Source organism: Podarcis cretensis, assembly GCF_951804945.1.
Source record: "Podarcis cretensis genome assembly, chromosome: 12".
Lineage (NCBI taxonomy): Eukaryota > Metazoa > Chordata > Lepidosauria > Squamata > Lacertidae > Podarcis > Podarcis cretensis.
This window is the reverse complement of record NC_137181.1, coordinates 44,629,897-44,650,451: the sequence shown is the minus strand read 5'-3', so window position 1 is coordinate 44,650,451 and position 20,555 is coordinate 44,629,897. Positions and strand designations below refer to the sequence as shown.

General features: G+C 42.2%; 1 long non-coding RNA gene across 2 annotated transcripts in view; it reads left to right on the top strand.

Annotated features, from left to right (window-relative positions):
• The window catches only part of LOC307199546, a 164,202-nt gene that overhangs the window by 33,053 nt on the left and 110,594 nt on the right, over positions 1–20,555 (top strand). The window contains exons 1-2 of one of the 2 annotated variants that reach the window (XR_013832033.1): positions 7,483–7,984; positions 9,108–9,203. The exons of the other annotated variant lie outside the window; for it this stretch is intronic. This is a non-coding gene — a long non-coding RNA (uncharacterized lncRNA). Of the gene's footprint in view, positions 1–7,482; positions 7,985–9,107; positions 9,204–20,555 lie in introns of those variants that run through there. 2 annotated transcript variants of the gene reach the window in all.

The following is a 20,555-nucleotide window of genomic DNA, read 5'->3' as shown; positions in this document are numbered from 1 at the left end:
ACCAAACTGCGGGAGGCAGTGGAAGACAGGAGTGCCTGGCGTGCTCTGGTCCATGGGGTCATGAAACGTCAGACACGACTAAACAACTAAACGACTAAACAACAACAACAACAACAACAACAACATCGTAGGAGAGTGCAGAAACGAAGGGCCAGCTGCTAAGAGCTGAACTCCCATCTCACCTGAAATCAATGCATTAATATCCCAGAGAGAGCATGAGGTGGTAGTGGTTGTTGTTGTTGTTGCAGTGGTACCTCAGTTGTTGAATGCTTCAGAAGTCGAACATTTCGGCTTTCGAACGCCGATAACCCAGAAGTAAATGTTTCCATTTTCAAACGCGCCTCGGAAGTCGAATGGCTTCCGAGGCACGTTTCTCCATTTTTTCATTGGATTTTGCCGACTGCCTATTGTGCCTCAGTTGTCGAACGTTTCGGAAGTCGGACAGTCTTCGGGAACAGATTACAGGTACCACTGTATTATTATACCCCACGCATCTGGCTGGGTTGCCCCAGCCACTCTGGGTGGTTTCCAACACAAAAAACATAATATAACATCAAACATTTTAACTTGCCAATACAGCGCTGCCTTCAGACGTCTTCTGAAGGTTGTATAGTTTCTTGGCTCAGGGGTTGCAAAACTCCATACCCTCCCATACCTTCTAAAAGTTGTTTAGTTCTTTATCTCCTTGACATCTGATGTGAGGGCATTCCACAGGGCAGGTGCCTCTACCGAGAAGGCCCTCTGCCTGGTTCCCTGTAGCTTCACTTCTCACAGTGAGGGAACTTCCCAAAGCCTCTGTGGTAGGATAGTGTAATGGTTCTAGGGGTTGCTCATGCGTAAGTTGCCGCCACTCTTGGCTCAGTTGCCTGGTTGAACCCTTTCTGTCTGGACAGCCCTTCACTTCGTGGCTGTCTCAGTCGCTGGCAGAATCAGTCAGTGGGTGTTTCTTAAACTTCTTCCAGCAAAGAAGCTCTTTGACGCCAAGTCTCCTCCTACTCTCCCTGCGCGGAAGTCTTCTGTGCAGGGAGGGTGTGGGCAGCGGAGTACCCATGCTCTCCCCACTAGTCTCCGGTGAAGAGTCCTGGAGCCTTTTCTCTGATTCCCCCATCTGCCCCCCCTTCACCCCTGGTGTTACGCTGATTTCCTTCCCCAGCAGATGGGCTGCCTCTCTCCCTGCTGGGACCCTCTCCGACATCGCTCTGGAGCCTTCCCTCCACCTCTGGCTCCGATGGCAGTTCCCTGACAGATAGAATCATGGAATCATGGAATTGCAGAGTTGGAAGGGACCCTGAGGTCCCTTCCAGTGCAGGAATCTCAGCTGGATCATACATAAAAACCTCCAAGGAAGAAGAGTCCACCACCTCCTGAGGGAGTCCGTTCCACTGTCCAACAGCTCTTACTGTCAGAAAGTTCTTCCTGATGTTTAGTCAGAATCTCCTTTCTTGTAACTTGAATCACTTGGTTTGAGTCCTCCCTTCCAAAGCTGGGTAAGGCTGCTGTGGTCCCTGTACAATTCATGGCATGCCTTCATATGTTAGATTCCTGACAAGAAGCCCATTTGCCCACCATAACAATGCCCATGTAAGAGAGGAAAAGCTGTCCTACTCCCCAACATTTCTCGGATGAATATAGGGACGTCCTATCTAATAATAATAATCTAATAGGGATGCGGGTGGCGCTGTGGGTTAAACCACAGAGCCTAGGACTTGCCAATCAGAAGGCTGGCGGTTCGAATCCCCGTGACAGGGTGAGCTCCCGTTGCTCGGTCCCAGCTCCTGCCAACCTAGCAGTTTGAAAGCACATCAAAGTGCAAGTAGATAAATAGGTACCACTCTGGCAGGAAGGTAATTGGTGTTTCTGTGCGCTGCTCTGGTTTGTTTGAAGCGGCTTAGTCATGTGGGCCACATGACCCGGAAGCTATACGCCGGCTCCTTCGGCCAATAAAGCGAGATGAGCACCGCAACCCAAGAGTCGGTCATGACTGGACCTAATGGTCAGGGGTCCCTTTACCTTTATTATTATTATTATTATTATTATTATTATTATTATTAGCCAGCTTCCAACATATATAAAACATAATAAAACATTAAACAGTAAAAAACATCTGTATACAGGGCTGCCGTCTGATGTCTTTTAAAGGTTGTACAGTTACTTCTATCCTTGGCTCAGCGGCCACATAACTCCATACCTCCAACATTTCCCTGATGAAAATAGGGATGTTCCAAGGAAAAGCAAGACATTCCACAATCTAATCGGAAACCAGGATAGCTTCTGTAAATTTGTAAATCTGGAAAACAGGGACACTTGGAAGGTCTCGGCTATTGGGAATAGGCAGCAAGTTGTTGAGCCTCACAACTTGTGAGGCTTTGCGCTCTGATTGCCTGACGTCTCGTGAGAACTGGGGTTAAGGCTGAGATTTCATGAGATGTTGAAAAAGAGCCAGGAATAGAGTCTACAAAGCCCTCAGCCCCTGTAATCCTGATTAAGGGTGGAAGAGGAAAGCAACACCCTCATACATCTCTTCCTTCATCACCAACCAGCTCAGACTTCCTCGTGTGTCAAGATTCTCTGGTAGAGAGGCGGGATTATGAAGGCTTGATTACCTAGTCCCTCCCAAGGTGAGCTAAACCTGACCGGACAGTTTACTCTATGGTCTTAACCCCTTCATGCATTAATTAGACTTAAGCGTGTTAGTTATATGAGGCTAGTTATCTCAGGACTTTAACATAGCCCTACATTGGAAACAGCATATAGCTGCTTTTCCATCCACCCCTTTTCTTTAATGCATCCTTCGTCAGAATTGCATGTGGGTGAGCAGTTTCTTTTATATCTTTCAGGATTGCTGTAAATCTGTGCATCTCTGCCTCTGCTCCTCCAGGCCTGTATAATCCCAGGTGGGCCTGTTTGCTGAGCCCACGTTCTACATCAGATACAAAGTCCATAACCTTGACAAGGGATTCAAGCAGTAAGCAATCAATGAGGCAAAATCCATTTTGAGAATTTGGAGGACGGAGCAGCTCCTCTTCATGCCTTGCTGAGAAGGCAAAATTATCTCCACAACAAATTACGTTATCGTCTAATAGCGGAGAAAGCTGCAACTTAATTAAAAGGATGCATGCATGTGGCTACGTGGAGAATCTGAGCTCTGGGGAAGTAATCTCTTGGAGTTTCAGCAAAATGCAGAGGTACTTTGGCCCATTTCCCCAATTCTCTCTTCTGCATTTAATTCTTCCTGGGTTGAAGTCATGAGTGTGTGAAGGCAGCCCTGTTTAGGGAACTTTTTAATATTTAATGCTGTACTGTTTTTAACATTTGATTGGGAGCCGCCCAGAGTGTGGCTGGGGAAACTCAGCCAGATGGGCGGGGTATAAATAAATTGTTGTTGTTGTTGTTGCACAATTATTCTAAAAACAGCTTCTGGTTGAAAGTACAGTGGTACCTCGGGTTACACACGCTTCAGGTTACAGACTCCACTAACCCAGAAATATTACCTTGGGTTAAGAACTTTGCTTCAGGATGAGAACAGAAATCGTGCTCCGGTGGCGCGGCAGCAGGAGGAGGCCCCATTAGCTAAAGTGGTGCTTCAGGTTAAGAACAGTTTCAGGTTAAGAACGGACCTACGGAACAGATTAAGTACTTAACCCAAGGTACCACTGTACTAATGAATAAAAAAAGGAAAACATTCAGAAGCCCAGAAATAACCTGGAACGAACAAATTGAATTGCTAAATGTCTGAATCTCTGGAGCTGCTACCAATCAGTGTGGACAATACTCAGCGAGTTGAGCCAACGGCTTCACTTGGTATAAGCCAGCTTCCTGATTTCCTTTGCAAGAGCCTCCAGCCATGACGGTGCTTATTCTTTTGCTGAAAGATACGCTTAGAACAATATCTTTTTTTTTTTTTTTATTTTTTTTTTAAGTACTTTTTATTCAAGTTTTGAAAATACACATGTCTATACAAATATACACTATACAGATCATCATATCACCCAACTTACAAGCATACATATAGATATACAAAAGCATACATGTAGATATACAAGCATACATGTAGATATACAAAAAAGAAAGAAAGAAAAAAAAAGAAGAAAAAAAAAGAAAGGAAAAAACAAAAAACAAAAAAACCTTTGGACTTTAGTTAGTCCTGGACTTCCCTCCACCCTATTGGTAAGTATCAAATAATCCTACATTCACGTATTTTCTCTTAAATTTAAATATTAGTTATTCTCTGTTAGAGTTAATCGAAGCCCACCAGTGTCATCTACAATTTATTTTCAGTATATTTCCAGTATTTACTCCAATTTTTATGAGATATTTGCTCATCTTGGTCTCGTATTCTAGCCGTTAGTCTAGCAAGTTCGGCGTATTCCACCATTTTAACTTGCCAGTCACTTATATTAGGTATAATTTCCGTTTTCCAGTTTTGTGCCAGCATGATTCTTGCGGCTGTGGTGGCGTAGAGGAATATATTCTTATCTTCTTTTTTAATCTCTTTACCCAGCATTCCTAGCAGAAAGGCTTCAGGTTTTTTGGGAAAAGTATATTTAAGAATTTTTTTAAGTTCATTATATATTAGTTCCCAAAATTTTTTCACTTTGTTACATAGCCACCACATGTGGTAGAAATCGCCTTCTGCTTCCCCACATTTCCAACATCGTTTGTTCTTTAACCTATAAATCTTAGCTAATTTCACCGGTGTATGATACCACCTATATATCATCTTCCACATATTTTCCCTCAATGCCATACACGCCGTAAACTTTATATTATTATTCCATAATTCTAACCACCTTTCAAAATCGATGTTATAGCCCACATCTATCGCCCACTTTGTCATTGCCTCCTTCACCTCCTCATCTTTAGTGTACCACTCCAGTAGTATGTCATATATCCTGGACAGTGCTTTACTCTTTCCCTGTATTACCTCCACATTAAACCTAGATTTTTTATCTTCAAATCCTAATTTCTTTTTATCTTCAGTTAGCAGACCATTCACCTGGTAATATTGTAACCAACTTGTAAAAAGAGATTTTATCTCCTCATAAGGTCTAAGTTTCAAGCCGTGTTCCGATTTAGTTATAAGTTCTTCATAAGTGGCATTCTTCTCTTCCATATTAGTTTTCTTAATAGTCAACACCTCTATTGGAGAGATCCACCAAGGGGTTTTCCTTTCCAAGAGATTTTTGTTCCTCTCCCATACCTGGAATATTGGACCCCTAAAAATATGGTTTAGGAAGCCCCTGTGTGCCTTCACCTTTCCGTACCACAGGTACGAGTGCCACCCGAACCTATTATCGAAGCCCTCCAGATCTAATAATTCTCTATTTTCCAATCTTATCCAATCTTTTAGCCACAATAAACATGCCGCTTCATAGTATAAACTCAAATCTGGTAGGGAAAAGCCCCCTCTTTCCTTTTTATCTACTAATATTTTCATTTTAATTCGTGGTCTTTTTCCCTGCCAGATGTATTTCGCCAAGGTTCTCTGCCATTCTTGGCATTGCTTTAGACCTTTGAGCACCGGGATAGTTTGAAATAGGAACAACATTCTGGGTAGAACATTCATTTTTACAACTGCTATCCTTCCTAAGAAGGATAGTCTCATTCTGTCCCAAATTTCCAAATCTCTCTTAATATTTTTCCAGGTGACCTCGTAATTATCTTTAAATAGGTTAATATTTTTAGCCGTAATCCATACCCCTAGGTATTTTACCTTTTTTACCGTCATTATTCCCACCCTTTGCTCTAGTTCTACCGTTTCTTCCTTGGTTAGATTTTTGACCAACATCTTAGTTTTATTCTTATTAACCTTAAGTCCTGATACGGTGCCAAATTCTTCAAATTTTTGTAGAGCTTCTTTTACACTATGCTTTGGGTCTTGAAGAGTTAGTACAATATCATCGGCGAAGGCTTTGATTTTATATTCATTCAATCCTACCTTAATTCCTTTAACTTCTGTTGTTTCCCTCAGTCTTTTATTAAATATTTCCAGTACTGTTATAAATAGTAGGGGAGATAAAGGACAGCCTTGTCTAGTTCCTTTGTGTATCTCAAAAAATTCTGATGTTGTATTATTTATTACAAGTTTTGCCTTTTGTTCGTAGTAAATAGCTTCTATACCTTTTCTAAATCTTTCTCCCATCCCCATCGCTGTCAGACTTTTCTTCAGGAAGTCCCATGAAACATTATCGAATGCCTTTTCGGCATCTATGAATACCAGGGCGCCCTGAACATCTATTCTGGTATCTAGGTATTCAATAATGTCTATTACGTTTCTTACGTTATCCCTCAGTTGTCTCCCTGGAAGGAAGCCCGTTTGATCTTTGTGAATTCTGTTGTTCAAGACCTTTTTTAATCTTTCTGCCATCACATCTGCGAACAGCTTATAATCGTTATTTAATAACGAAATCGGTCTGTAGTTCTTTACTTCTAAAGCATCTACATCTTTTTTAGGAATTAATGTAATATATGCTTCCTTCCAGGAGTTGGGGATTTTCCCCTCTTTTAAAATATTGTTCATCACTTCACACAATATTGGGGATATTTGTTCATTTAATGTTTTGTAATATTTGGCTGGTAGGCCATCCGGCCCCGGTGCTTTCCCGATTTTCATCTTTTTTATGGCCTTTTTAATCTCTTCTTGTGTAATCGTCTGGTCTAAGAGCTCTTTTTCTTCCTTTGCGATTTGTGGTAGATGTTGTTTTTGGAGAAAGTTATTTATTTCGTCGTCCGTTTCCTTTCCTCTTTTATATAAATTCTTGTAGTAGTTCTGGAATATCTTTTTTATTTCTTTTGGTTGCTCTACGATTCTATCTCCATCCTTTATCTTACAAATCGTATTTTGTTTCCTCCTCTCTCTTATTTGCCACGCCAAGTATTTCCCTATCTTATTAGCTGATTCAAAGTTTCTCTGTTTCATCATTTTTATTTTCCACTCAATCTCTTGATTAATTATCATAGAGAATTTAGTTTGCAATATCTTTATGTTATGCTTTATGTTTGAGTCCTCCCTTCCAAAGCTGGGTAAGGCTGCTGTGGTCCCTGTACAATTCATGGCATGCCTTCATATGTTAGATTCCTGACAAGAAGCCCATTTGCCCACCATAACAATGCCCATGTAAGAGAGGAAAAGCTGTCCTACTCCCCAACATTTCTCGGATGAATATAGGGACGTCCTATCTAATAATAATAATCTAATAGGGATGCGGGTGGCGCTGTGGGTTAAACCACAGAGCCTAGGACTTGCCAATCAGAAGGCTGGCGGTTCGAATCCCCGTGACAGGGTGAGCTCCCGTTGCTCGGTCCCAGCTCCTGCCAACCTAGCAGTTTGAAAGCACATCAAAGTGCAAGTAGATAAATAGGTACCACTCTGGCAGGAAGGTAATTGGTGTTTCTGTGCGCTGCTCTGGTTTGTTTGAAGCGGCTTAGTCATGCTGGCCACATGACCCGGAAGCTATACGCTCCCGGAAGCTATACGCTGAAAGATACGCTTAGAACAATATCATTGCCTAATGACAGGCTATCGCACTTCAGAATAAACCTTGGCAGCCGCTGTGTGTGAAATTGCAGCCTGCGCACCGCATGGCGTCCCGGTGGTCACACGCACACATTCCCATGCAGATGCGCTACAGACAAGATGCACATTCCCCCCCCCCAAGCATCCCTCCCACAGTAATTTAACTTCTAGAGATCTTGGAGAGGGAGCTGAACCTTGCAGAACGACAACACAATGTTAACAAGGCATCGCCAAAAAGCTAAGGGGGGGGAGGGAGAGCGACACAGTAGGGGCAGTGATTTTACCCAGAAAAGGTAACAGAAAACAGGGGCTGTCCATCGTAATTAGAGACAGCTGGATCTCATGAGCTTACCCCTGTGTGATGGACAGGCAGACTCTGAAATGTTATTTTTATAGGACAATACCTCAATCGAATTATACCGTCACAACAGCAGTGTGTTCTTTCAAGGCTCTTTCTTCTGGCCCGAGGTAATAAACAAGTCAGACTCCACAGCAGTATCTTCTATTTATATCGGGAGCTCAGGTTTCTTCTTTTTCACTCCCCAGCATGGCTTCAGTCCCACGGCCTTTGTGTGTGAGCCCGAACAACCCCTATTTAAGTTTTACATGCCATTTTCCTCGTTGGCTCCCTTCGGTGCCTCTTCAGAGACGTCGCTGCCACATTTTCACCTAAGCTAGACAGGTTTTTTTTTAATATATATATAAAGAAGGGTTCCTGCCAAGAATGGCTTTAGACATCATCAGGCTGCAACAAGCCAGCCTACTAGTTGACACCGGCAGTTCCTGAAGCACTGTTGCTTCACTGGAAATAGAAAACAATGCTCCTCATAGACATTTTCTTATATATATATATATATATATATATATATATATATATATATATAATTTATTGGTGTTTCAAAAGGTTACAAGAATAAAAAAGAAAGAAAAAGAAAAACAGAAAATACAAAATACAGAAAAAAATATTAAAACAATTAAAAACACATCCATCTTTCCATATCTTATCTATCATTTGCTTGTTTCCTTGACCTCCTCACACCTCCCTTTTTTGTATTCTAGTTCATTAGTTGTTTCAGCAAATCCTTTCCTTCTTTGTTTTTATTCTTACTAATTTATCTTAATATATTGTAACTTTACATTCTGACCTGTTAACAATCCATTTTTACTTAATCCTTTATAACATTACTGCTAAAACCACATAGCTTCATTCCAGCATCCTTCTAACATTCCTTAATTTTACAATGTTTCTGTAGATAGATTTTAAATTTCTTCCAGTCTTCTTCTACCGACTCTTCTCCCTGGTCTCGGATTCTGCCAGTCATTTCCGCCAGTTCCATGTAATCCATCAGCTTCATCTGCCATTCTTCCCGGGTGGGTAGATCTTGTGTCTTCCAATACTTTGCAATAAGTATCCTTGCTCACATTTTCTTTTGTCTGTGGCGGTAACTTAAAAACAACGGTATCTTTATTGAAGCCAACTTGATTCCGTATTAAATTAATCACCCGCATCCAAGAGGGGGTAAAGGCTATAAAGTGAAGCACGGACAAACAGGAAATTAGAAAGCTAAAATTATCTGTTCTGTTCCCTCAGGAAGTCACCTATATGCTGATACGAATTCATGTCTTCTGCTTGTGAAGGTAATCCCACACCCTCAATGCAGACGAGAAAATATTCGGCACATTCAAAGTAAGCCCAACTTATTTTTATTTTATTCATTTGTTAAATCTGCATACCGCCCTTCGTCTGTAGATCCCAGGGTGGTTCACAACATAAAAAATACAACATGAAAACACAAAATACACGAGAGGAACAAGAACAAGAAACACAAACCCTTAAGCCTCCCCCCCCCCAATACAAATAAAGGAAAAGAGAACAAGGAAAGCTCCAACAGCCCTATTTATTTTTTTGTTGTACAGTGGTACCTCGGGTTAAGTACTTAATTCGTTCCGGAGGTCCGTACTTAACCTGAAACTGTTCTTAACCTGAAGCACCACTTTAGCTAATGGGGCCTCCTGTTGCCGCTGTGCCACCGGAGCACGATTTCTGTTCTCATCCTGAAGCAAAGTTCTTAACCTGAAGCACTATTTCTGGGTTAGCGGAGTCTGTAACCTGAAGCATATGTAACCTGAGGTACCACTGTATTTGTAACCCACCCTTTCTCTACAAGGCACCCAATGTGGCACATGTAGTCCTCTCCCTCCTCATTTAATCCTAGCAACAACCCTGTGAGGTAGGTTAGGCTGTGAGGCAGTGACTGGCCAAAGGTCACCTAATGAGCTTCATGGCAGAGTGGGGATTTGAACCTAAGGTCTTATTCTGACACTCCAACCACTACGCCACACTGACTAAGTGGCATGAAAAGTCGAGTGACAGAAGGGAGGAAATTGACAACTTGGTGTGAGGATTGGAACAGGACATATGGCAAGAAAGGACCATCTTATTATCTGGATAGGTCACTTCCTGGGGTGAATCTACACTGGCTGGTTTTAACGTTAAAAATGTGTTATAAAAACGTCACACCAGAGGGCGCTGCAAGGCAGCAATCTATTGGCAATGGGAAATTGCATTGAGAGCTATATAACGGGTTTTTTAAAATAGCCTTTAATAGTGTTTTTACGTATCAGTGTAGATCCAGCCCTAGTCACAGGGAGAAGCAATTTTTGAATGTTTCCAGGGGAAGAAGAGAGGGATTCATTTCTTAATAAATAAGGGTGGTATATAAATCTATTGATAAATTTAATAACAGGATCACTCCACCCTGCAACATATTGTTTGTGGGCTACAGAGGCAGTTTTAGGATAGCATGACTTATGCAACTGGAGGGGGCGCCACAACAATGCTGTAGAATGGATTACAGGGGGGTGGTTTAGCATCACGCAGGGCACCACTAAAATTTGAGAGCTCAAAGTCTGCCACTGCCTCAAGTATACACTTCCCCCCATTCTAATATATGCACATTACTTAAAAAGGTGTTCTTCAATTAACATCACAGTATCAAAATATAACAACAATATCAGCAATATAAAGCCCATAATATATCACATTTTTAAAAAAGTAGAACAGTATCAGCAAAGGTGATGAGAACAGGAACACCAGATAAAACAGGTCCCCTCTGAAAGCAATGCAGCCTGTCAAATTAAAAGCCTACTGGAATATCCCAGAACAATTCCCCCCCCCCCAATAAAAACTGGAGAAAAGTAATCAAAGATGGAGCCAGCTTAAACTCATTGGGCAAGAGAGTTCACAGTACAGTCATACCTTGGAAGTCGAACGGAATCTGTTTGACTTCCAAAACGTTCAGAAACCAAAGCGTCGCTTCTGATTGGATGCAGGAAGCTCCTGCAGCCAATCGAAAGCTGGGGAAGCCCCATCGGACATTCGGGTTCCAAAGAACGTTGGCAAACTGGAACAGTCACTTCCGGGTTTGTGGCATTCGGGAGCCAAAAACGTCTGAGTACCAAAGCTTTCAGGATCCAAGGTACGCCTGATTATTATTTTTAATTCTAGATTTTCAAACACAGAAAATGTATTTGCTGAATCTCTATACTGCCCTTCATTTCAATAAGTTACGAGCATGGATTTTATGTAATGACGTCTTAGAATATTAAAAATTATAATTAGTAAGGATGCGTTTGTTTTCCTCAGCTCCACAGGTAAGGATATGCATAAATGTGAACGTTGTTTTAAGAGGCAGCATTCCCAGAGTACTGGATGTGGATGAATGCAACAATTGGTTTGTACTGTAGTGATCTTAAGGGAAATCACTCTAGTATCCAGAACTGGATGTCATAAATATTCAAACAAGTGGGAGCTACAATAAAATGTTGCAGCGTGAATAGCTTCTCCATGATATTCAGCAACATTTCTTCATGGCTGTGTCTCCCATACTGCTCCCTGTAAGCATTTCATGGAAACTGAGCAAGCTTGGTCTTCATTGCAGGGCTGGATTTACCCGTATTTTTCGCTCTATAAGACACACCACACCATAAGACGCACCTAGTTTTTGGAGGAGGAAAACAAGAAGAAGAAAAATTCTGAATCTCGGAAGCCAGAACAACAAGAGGGATCACTGTGCAGTGAAAGCAGCGATCCCTCTTGCTGCTCTGACTTCTGGGATAGCTGTGCAGCCTGCATTCGCACCATAAGACGCACACACATTTCCCCTTACTTTTTAGGAGGGAAAAAGTGAGTCTTATAGAGCAATAAATATGGTAGTTTTGATAAGGCCCTAAACTACTGAAGGTAATGGGACCCTTTATATGTCCAGCTGTCCTTTGTCAACAACAAATTGTCGCTGTTTTCTGTGTTGAATATATGCTATATGGTCATTTATGGACCTAATAGGTATCTAAAGCCATTTGCACATGTTGCCATGCAACTAGTCCATGCAGAATGTAGGCACCCTATATATTGAAATGAGCAAACCAGTGATATTTTAGGGAGCAGGCTATCAGACTTACATGACTTACATCATGACTTACATCATAGGAGCCTACACAACACAAAACACTGTTGCTGTATGTAGGTTTTATTTTATTTGTTTTTTATCTTATGTTTTGGAAATGTACATCCAGTGGTTTTTTCCTTTAAATTTTTTTTGGGCCCCCTAGAGAGTGGGGCCCTAAGCTATAAGTTGTTTAGCTTATACGCAAATCCGGCACTACCTCATTGGGTTGGTTTTGCTCCTTCCACTCAGTTCCCCATGTAGTTTATTACTAAAAAAAAAAAAAATGTCCTCCTGAACATCTTGGAGTTCTCCCAATTGGGAAAGATACCTCCTGCTTGTGTTTGGAGGCTGCCACTTTGGAAACATTTGCAACAACATTCAAGCCCGAACGTCAGAAATAGAAATAATGATGGATGGGTAGAAATATATTTAAGCTGTCACAGACAATTGTTGAAGATATCATTCCTTTCACATGGATTTGCTTCATGCCGTCTGCTCACGTCACATGATAGCTAAGGCTGTGAAAGAATTGTTAAAAACAAGTCCTGAAATCATAGAAATGAACATTGTACATCTTCTTGGCAATTTTTTAAATTTATTTTTTTGCGGGAAATTGTTGTCGAAGAACTGATATCAAACTTATCAGTAGTGGCAAAAGGCTACATTGGGACAAAGTGAAAATTCGTTTTAACCCCTGAAGAATAAAAAAATAAAATAACCACTCGCTCCAGATCCTGAAGCTGAGGCTGAGGCTCCAATACTTCGGCCACCTCATGAGAAGAGAAGACTCCCTGGAAAAGACCCTGATGTTGGGAAAGATGGAGGGCACAAGGAGAAGGGGACGACAGAGGAAGAGATGGTTGGACAGTGTTCTCGAAGCTGCGAACATGAGTTTGGCCAAACTGTGGGAGGCAGTGGAAGACAGGAGTGCCTGGTGTGCTCTGGTCCATGGGGTCACGAAAAGTTGGACACCACCAATCACTTAGTTAACTTACAGTGGAACCCTAAAAATGCTTACTCAGAATACCTATTCACATCAATTGGCCTTGCTCCCAGGTAAGTAGGTATCGGATTTCATTCCTTGTTTATTAGAACCCCATGACAGTAAATGTGTCATTACATTGTTGAAAGACTAAATATGTTTGGTGGAAACTGGAACTATAATTTTACAGGCAGTGCTCAAAATACAATACAAAGACAACCTGAGGGTCGGCTGTTAGTTCCTGGCAAAGGATCTGTTTTGCATGCAGATTTCAAGTTCAAATCCCCTCATCTCCAGTCTAAAACCCTGGTACATTGCTGCCAGGTAGTTTAAGTAAAGAGACCCCTGACCATTAGGTCCAGTCGTGACTGACTCTGGGGTTGTGGCGCTCATCTCACTTTATTGGCCGAGGGAGCCGGTGTACAGCTTCTGGGTCATGTGGCCAGCATGACTAAGCCGCTTCTGACGAACCAGAGCAGCGCACGGAAACGCCGTTTACCTTCCTGCTGGAACGGTACCTATTTATCTACTTGCACTTTGATGTGCTTTCAAACTGCTAGGTTGGCAGGAGCAGGGAACGAGCAACGGGAACTTACCCCATCACAGGGATTTGAACCGCCAACCTTCTGATTGGCAAGTCCTAGGCTCTGTGGTTTAACCCACAGCGCCACCAGGTAGTTTAGGCAATACCAAACTAAATGACTTGGCTTAAGACAGATTCCTATGGTCCTGCTATTCTACTTTCGTTTCCCTGAGAAACACTAAGGAGCTTCTGCCAATCAGTGAAGACAATACTCAGCTAGATGGGCCAATGTTCTGACTCACTATGAGACAGGTTCTGGCGTTCCTAACTATTTCCTTTCAATATTTTCTTTTTTTAAAGGAAGAGTTCTGTGGAGATGATGCCACATACCCCTTTGCATATAAGGTCACTTCTAGGGGCACACAATGGGCTGGGTCTTGGAAAAGTTTGGTGGCATTATCTTGCAGTGGGATTCAGAGACTGTTCCTCAGAAGAGGAAAGGCTTTTCCAAGTAGCCATGAGTGCCAAGGAAAACATTAAAGCTCTGTCAAAACCCACTAGCATTTGGAACATCAATGAGCTGAAGGAAATCACTAGGAAGACAGATGAATTTAAAGATAAGTGTACAGTTTTGAATGAAGATGTAGGAACGGGTGTGAGGAACCACATATGTGGTCGGCAATATGTTCCTTTACTTTGCTGTTCCGCTGGTATCCCCTGTTTTCCTTTCTGTGGTTAGCAAAATGCTGCTCCCAGCTTTTCCGTTTGAATTAAACGCCCGCATTCTGCAAAACACATTTGTAAAAGCACTTTACAAGTTAAGGCACATCTCTCTTTTCAATTCACTCCTATGGAGTATGACCAAAAAATGAAAACATCATGTTCTTGGAGGAGGTATTTGGGTCCCACTCATCTGTGTGGGGTTTATTTTCCACATTTAGCTTTATTGCCTGTTCCATATTGCCAACATCTGTGAAAAGAATTCTTGTTACCTTCCCATGGTTAAAGTGATCAGAGCACCACAATAGTTTCAAAGTTCTCGTTTTGCTCTACAAAGCTTTTTCTTTTGGAAAAGGTGGCATTTCTTCCCCTGCCTTCTCAAACTTCTCTGAGCAGAATTCACTAAATTTCAAGTTCAGATGTGACACAGAATAAGAAAGGGATTTTTTTCCCCCTGTTATGGTTTCAATGCTTTCAGAATTCTCTCTTGACTGTCTTCTCTTCCAATACTTTTGATCTGCTTTGTCTTTTGTTAGCATACATTTGAAATATTCTTTCTTCAGATGGCAGGAACTTAGGCAAGATCTTGGCTCTCCCTCAATGTATTCACAGCAGCTTAAATAAGGGTTGGACTTTTCGCTACATAATTAGAGGAAGAGAAGGGAAATAAGTACACCAGTGCTTCAGAAGAGGGAACACACATCTGGAGAAGTGGCTTTGGAGTGTTGTATTTCTTTACGCAATCCAAAAGTGAGGTAGCACTTTCTTTAACCATGAACTCTGATTCTCCCTGCTGTGGGGATGCTCTAAATAGCCTGTGGTTTAGACTCCCCAGAGTTTGAAGAGGCTCTGTGCTCCCCAAGTGCGTTGGAGTGCAAATCTAACCAATCTATATTTTAAAAGGAGAGGAAAATAATACCAACATGGTTCTTCTGGGCATCACAGTCTCCATGCACCATATTTGCCACACACCCTTCCTTCAATTTATTGTGTAAAGATGGGAACTCACACTCTTGCTGTTGGTTCAGGGGATTGCAGGCCTATCTCCCATAGGGCTTCAGAGCTTGCTTTGATGGATGATGTGGAAAAGTTATCTTAGTCCACAAGTAAGTTCTTTTATTATTATTATTTCTGATCAAAAGTTAACAGCCTAGCTTTTTGCACCAGGGAAGGATATTCCGGAACCTCCAGGAAGTTAATAATGAGCTACTTAAAGCCCTGGTGGTTTGCGAGACATTGGTGGATGAGATTAAAAATGTTTATCAAATGAATGACACCAAAGGGAACTCAAGAAAAACTGTTATAAGACACCTTGAAAGCTATTGTGAGAAGCAAAGTAATCAACCGTGCTCTGTGCGGGAAGAGAAGGGTTTTCAGGCAAAAACAACAGCTTCTCTGAAACAGTTCAAAGACAAGAAAAACAACATGGAAAAACAACAAAAAGCCGGGAAAGATACTAAAAGAACTAATTAATGTCTGAGGTGAACGTATTGCATTGATCACAGTTAGAGTCAGAATATTATGAACAAAGTTAACTAAGCGCTAAGACCGTAGCAAATGAATGCCAAACTCGAAGGGTGGGGAGTGACATATTGATGTCACAATGAATAGAACAAAGGGAACATTAAAGTTGACCCGTGCACCGTTGGGGAAAACTTTGGCAGATTTTTTTTCTTTTAATGAAAACGAGTCGAGAACAATGCCCATTTGATTAGAAGACAATTTAACAAAGTGCACTGCTTACAAAAGAACGGAAAACGCTGCTGACTGTGTGCCTCTCCTAGTGAAAACAAAGAGCTGGCGTGTGTGTGGAACACTTTATTGATGTGAAAAATCACAGGTCCCGTCCCGGGGGCACTGCTTCCTCTGCCAAGAACAGCTATGGCGCGCAAACATAAGGCAATAGGCAACTTTAGCTGCTAAAGATAATTAAGCCCACCCCCAATCTTTGACTGGATGGTATCAAAGAAGGAAAAATCAGAGGGAAATCTAAGCCCTGCTCAGGCATTCAAAGAACACATAGATTCATAGAATCATAGAGATGGAAGGGACCTGGAGCATCATCTAGTTCATTCCAAATATGCAGCTGTCCCATCCAGGGATCAAACTTGCAACCTTGGCATTATCAGCACCACGCTCTACCCAACTGAGATATCCATAAGGGAATCAAGGTAAAGGTAAAAGTAAAGGTAAAGGACCCCTGGATGGTTAAGTCCAGTCAAAGGCAACTATGGAGTTGCGGCGCTCATCTTGCTTTTCAGGCCGAGGGAGCTGGTGTTTGTCCACAGGCAGCTTTCTGGGTCATGTGGCCAGCATGGCTACACTGCTACTGGCACAACGGAACACCGTGACGGAAACCAGAGCGCATGGAAACACTGTTTATCTTCCTGCCGCAGTGGTACCTATTTATCTACTTGCACTGGTGTGCTTTCGAACTGCTAGGTTGGCAGGAGCTGGGACAGAGCAAAGGGAGCTCACTCCGTCGCGGGGATTCGAACCGCCAACCTTCTGATCGGCAAGCCCAAGAGGCTCAGTGCTTTAGACCACAGCGCCACCTGCGTGCATGGGGGAATAAAGTGTAGAGGAACGTGCCTACATGCATGCAGGTCCTACCACAGACCACACTCTTCTCCGTTATGTCGAGATGAATTGTGCTTCTGCTTAAATTATGGGGATTATTTCTAAATGTGCATAAATGCATATATCCTGATGAAATAACAAGTCCAAAACGATTTTTTTTTTTTTTTTTTTTTTTTGAGGTTAGAGAGAAGCGACTGCTCTATATGGTTCCTATGAAGCCTCAGGTCTACTGCCTTTAATTTAGGGGAGATTTGGTAAATCCCTTTCCCCCTTAACAAAGAAGTCCAGGATTTTTCTTATCCTTAGGGCCCCAGGCACAAGTAAACAGAGCTTTCAAAGTCAGGCTCCCCCCTTCCTCCTCCAACCAATTAATTCCTTTCTCGAAGTTCACTCAAAACCTTGCCCAACTATCCAATCTGCTCCTTAGTGTCTCCCACACTTCCAATCTGTCATTGCCTGTGATGCTGAGATAAAGGGAAATTGCCGCCCAATTACACCTTCCACACAGCTGTGTTTACTTCCAACTTGGGTGGGGGTGAATTGGCACAGCAAAGAGGTCTCTCCAGCTTCAGTCAACATATCAATCAGCATACACAAGTGTTGTGCAAATCTGTCTTTTCTGTGGTGATGCATATTTTTGGTGGTACCAATGTGGGCACTCTACGTAGGCTGAATGTTCTTTGGTTTCTTCAAACCAGCAAGTCCTGGGCCACAGTGAGTGGTGTTTGCCTCTGCCACTAGATACTTCCGAACTCTCCTGACAAAATCAGCGTCATTGACAGCCTGAGAACATACGGTCAACATTTCTCCGATGTAAATAGGGATTTCTTCCTCTTCTTCTATTTCTACCCCACCCATCTGACTGCATTGCCCCAGCCACACTAGATGGCTTCCAACATACAGTGGTACCTCAGTTTGCGAACGTAATCTGTTCCAGAAGGCCGTTCAAATTCTGAAACATTCAAAAACCGAAAACTCAGTACAGAAGCCTCAAAATGGAAAACTCAATACGGAAAACCCAATATGGAAGCCGCGTTTCATGTTCGACTTCTGAGGAGCATTTGAAAACTGAAACATTTACTTCCGGGTTTACGGTGTTCGAAAACTGAAATGTTCGTCAACAGAGACGTTTGAAAACCGAGGTACCACTGTATATAAAAACATAATAAAACATCAAACCTTATTGTGCCCGGACTTCCTTCCATCCCTTCAACGGTTTTCATGTCTCAAATCTTTTCTTACAGTTTCTTATTTACACTTCATCCACATCACAAGATTTACATTAATCCTGCTACAGTTTTAAAATTCTTACAATTACTCCGTATATATTCAACAAATTTACTCCAATCCTTTTCGAACTTTGCTTCTTTTTGGTTCCGAATCTTATAAGTCAATTTTGCCAATTCTTTGTATTCAAACATTTTTGTCTGCTACTCCATTAAAGTTGGGATTTCTTGGGATTTCCATTTCTGAGCCACTAAGATTCTAGTGCTGATTGTTGTGTACATGAATAGTTTGTAATCTTCCTTTTTTAATTCATCCCCTTACAGATAGGTAGCCGTGTTGGTCTGCCATAGACAAAACAAAAAAAAATTCCTTCCAGTAGCACCTTAAAGACCAACTAAGTTAGTTCTTGGTATGAGCTTTCGTGTGCATGCACACTTCTTCAGATACACTGAAACAGAAGTTTCCAGACCCTTCTATATAGTGAGAAGGTGGGGAGGGGTATTACTCAGAAGGGTGGTGGGAATGGGTGATTGGCAGATAGCTGTGATGAGCCTGTTGACGACTCTTAACGACTGCAATAGGTCTTACAGGAAAAAGCAAGGGGTGAGAAGGTGAACCTTCTCACCCCTTGCTTTTTCCTGTAAGACCTATTGCAGTCGTTAAGAGTCGTCAACAGGCTCATCACAGCTATCTGCCAATCACCCATTCCCACCACCCTTCTGAGTAATACCCCTCCCCACCTTCTCACTATATAGAAGGGTCTGGAAACTTCTGTTTCAGTGTATCTGAAGAAGTGTGCATGCACACGAAAGCTCATACCAAGAACTAACTTAGTTGGTCTTTAAGGTGCTACTGGAAGGAATTTTTTTTTGTTTAATTCATCCCCTGTTATCCCTAGCAAAAATGCTTCTGGTTTCTTTGGGAAACTTTAACTTATTATTATTATTATTATTATTATTATTATTATTAGGCAGCTTCCAACATATATAAAACATAACAAAACATTAAACAGTAAAAAACATCTGTATACAGAGCTGCCGTCTGATGTCTTTTAAAGGTTGCATAGTTACTTATCTCCTTGGCTCAGGGGTTGCAAAACTTCATCCCCTCCAACATTTCTCTGATGAAAATAGGGATGTCCTAAGGAAAAGCAGGACATTCTGAGATTGAATCAGAAACTAGAATGGCTTATGTAAGTCTGGGACTGGAAAATACAGGCACTTGGAGGGGCTGTGAGAACCAGGATATCTTTTTGAAAGGTCTAACAGGGTACCAATCGGAATGGCAACCTCTGCCACTGTATAGTTAGAGGGGAAACTGTTCAAGCAAGGCGATGTGAGTTTATTTTCAGTAAGCCATTAGAATTCCAGTATGCCCTATGTAAAACACCTCTCCTAGGAAGAATAACATTCTTTTCTACCTACGTCAAACAACAAGGAAAAATAACTAGCGAGTTCCTGAACCTTGAATCTCAGGTCATAAAATTCAAAGGAGGAAAAAAGACTTTCACTGAAACCAAAGGAAACAGCCCAATTCGACAGTGGAAGCTGGAGTGTGACTACACATGTTTGTGCAATATGGCCATATATAGGAACAGAGCATGTAAAAAGCAGGCACTGAAAGTAATCAAAGGTTGAAAATGTTAGTAAGCCTACTAAATTGCCAAGAATCAAAGAAGTTGCCTTGGCTTTTAAAGGGACCCTTGACTGTGTAATGAAGCCTTGGATGAGAAAAAGCACCGCTGATCATTCCAGCTTTACCATTTCATATTTGAGAAGTAGCTCGACAGAAGGACTACATTTGCAAAAAGCAAAGTGATGGTGCATGTGGTGTTTGCCCACTCATTATGGAGATGTCGTACTGGGGGGCAGAAAGAAAGGGTTAATAGGTTGGACCAATAAGAAAGCCCAGGGGCAGAGCCTAATTGTGTTTAAGGCTCAACGTAGGGGTTTTGGCAGTTAGTTCAGTTGGGGCAGAGTGAGTTAGAGACAGAGAGTGTGAATCAGATTACAGTGTTTCAAAGTACCGTATTTTTCACTCCATAGGGCGCACCAGACCATAGGGCACACCTAGTTTTTAGGGGGGGAAATAAAGAAAAAAAAATTATCCCGCTGGCTGGCTTGGCTTCCTCTTTAGCCACGCACAACCTCTCCAGCTGGGAGAAGCTGCGCGCGGCTTTGGTAGAAGCCAAGACAGCGAGTGGGATAGCGCTGCACTCCATGGGCTTCGGGCTGCAGGCTGCTATCCGCAAGCCTTCGGAGCCCGGCGGGAACTCCCACCGTGCTCCGAAGGCTTGCGGATAGCTTTCTGAAGCCTGGAGAGCGAGAGGCGTCGGTGCACACCGACCCCTCTCACTCTCCAGGCTTCAGCGAAAGCCTGCATTCGCCCCATAGGACGCACACACATTTCCCCTTCATTTTTGGAGGGGAAAAGGTGCGTCCTATAGACCGAAAAATACGGTATTTAAAACTTGTTTGCATTCACAATACAGTGGTACCTCTGGTTGCGAACGGGATCCTTTCGATCCCTTATTTGCATAACTATCTACAGTATCCCCCT